At 38.4% G+C, this 2,088-nt stretch overlaps 1 non-coding gene across 1 annotated transcript; it reads left to right on the forward strand.

Moving 5' to 3' along the window:
* The first annotated feature begins 1,185 nt into the window (after window positions 1–1,185).
* On the forward strand, window positions 1,186–1,292 carry LOC141602884 (small nucleolar RNA R71). Its single transcript, XR_012524790.1, has one exon. It is a non-coding gene; the product is annotated as a small nucleolar RNA R71 (small nucleolar RNA).
* The last annotated feature ends 796 nt before the right edge of the window (window positions 1,293–2,088 follow it).

A 2,088-nucleotide genomic window follows, 5' to 3' on the forward strand; every position in this document is an offset into this window, starting at 1 on the left:
ATATATATATATATATATATATATATATATATATATATATATATATATATATATATATCGAAACTTCCAAATTCTTCACAATTTCCATAAATTTCCCAAGTTGTTCATCGAACTTAGGCTTAGCTTGACGACTTGGGAATGGAAGTCTAATCATAATGGGCTCCTTCTCATTGGCCTTTTCTTGACTTTTCTTTGAAACTTCTTCTTTTGTTGGTTCTCCCTCCTTGGAGTTTTGCACAACTTCTTCTTTGTCACTAGCTTCCGCAACTTCATCCTCAACTTGCTTCTTTGGTCCTTCATACCTCGTACCACTCCTCAAGTGAATGGCACTAACCGTTTCATGTCTTGGGGGATTACTTTGAGGTGGTAATTGCCCCTTTTGTCTTTGAGAACTCGAAGATGCTAGTTGGGTTAATTGAGTTTCCAACATTTTTTGTGTGGGCTAGGATGTTGTTGATGGTGATGTCCTTTGCTTGACTATCCTTTTGCATTTGAGTGAAAAACTCTTGTTGATTCTTTTGCATTTGGAGGACCGCTTTTTGAACATTAAAACCTTGGTCATTTTGTTGATTGTATGGAGTTTGATTTTGGCAACCTTGGTTTTGGTTGTAAAAGGGTCTTTGATTTTGGTTTCTCATGGGAGGTGGGGTGTATGTTTGTTGAGGGTTTTGAACATTTTGGCTTTTGTATGAGAGATTTGGGTGGAATTTGGTGTTTTCATTGTAATAATTAGAATAAGGGGTACCACTCTTGTATGCTTGAAAAGCATTCACTTGTTCATTTGTTCCCCTACATTCACTTTGGTCATGTCCCAAAGTTCCACAATTCTCACATATCCCACTTGGGATTGACGAAGATTCCGTCATGGCATTAACATGATGCTTTGGTGATTTTGAGGCTTCTTCAAGTTTAGCCATAGCCTTCTCAAACTTCAAGTTAATGGTATCAATATGAGAACTAAGTTAAGCACCCAATTGAGTAATAGAGTCCACTTCATTCTTTCCTCCTCTAGTAGCCTTGCGAGGTCTACTATATTGTGAGTTATGGACCGCCATTTCCTCAATCTTGTTCCAAGTTTGATTGTCGTCAACTTCGGTGAACATACCATTTGATCCCATGTTGAGAATGTTTCTTGAGTCTTCATAAAGACCGTTCCAAAATTGTTGTACCAAGAACCACTCGCTAAGTCCATGATGAGGACATGAGCGACAAATCCCTTTGAATCTCTCCCAAGCTTCATACAAAGATTCTTCATCCCTTTGCTTAAAACCCGTAATTTGAGCTCTTAGCATGTTAGTCTTTTCCGGTGGGTAGAATTTTTTGTAGAAAGCTAGAGCCAACTTCTTCCAAGAGTCAATTCCAAGAGTAGCTTTATCAAGGCCTTTCAACCATTGTTTTGCGGTGCCAATTAGAGAAAAAGGAAATAAGACCCATCGAATTTGGTCTTGAGTTACACCGGTTTGTGAAATCGCATCACAATAGTCACAAAAAGTCTCCATGTGAGAGTGAGGGTCTTCACTAGGCATCCCCCCAAATTGGCTTCTTTCGACTAATTGGATAAATACGGATTTAGCAATGAAATTTCCGGTTAAGTGTTGTGGTGTGGGAGTACCATTGGGTAGGTTCTCCTCGGTTGGTACGAAATGTGATGAAAATTTAGGCATTGTGGGTTGATTTTGTATTGGATTTGGTGTTGGGTTCTCCTCACCTTCTCTTGCAAAAGGGTTGATGAACTCAATAGTATTCGTTTGAATATCTACAACCTCACCTATACCTCTCAAAGTTCCTCTAGCAAGTCTTCTATTGGTTGTCAAAGTCCTTTCAATTTCGTGATCAAAGGATAACAAGTTACCTTGTGATCTTCTAGACATGCAAAATATCAAACAACTTGAAAACAATTAGAACAAACCTTGAGGAGTTTTACTTCCCCAAGGCAAATAAAGACACAACTAATAACAATCTAAGAAAATCTAAATCAAGTTAACACCGTCCCCGGCAACGGCGCCATTTTTGGTCGTATTCACTTGGAGGTTTAATTTTCGGTTACTTGTCGTTAAGAGCACCTAGACCAAAACAATATTTATAACT

This window comes from Silene latifolia, chromosome 9 (genome assembly GCF_048544455.1).
Source record: "Silene latifolia isolate original U9 population chromosome 9, ASM4854445v1, whole genome shotgun sequence".
NCBI lineage: Eukaryota > Viridiplantae > Streptophyta > Magnoliopsida > Caryophyllales > Caryophyllaceae > Silene > Silene latifolia.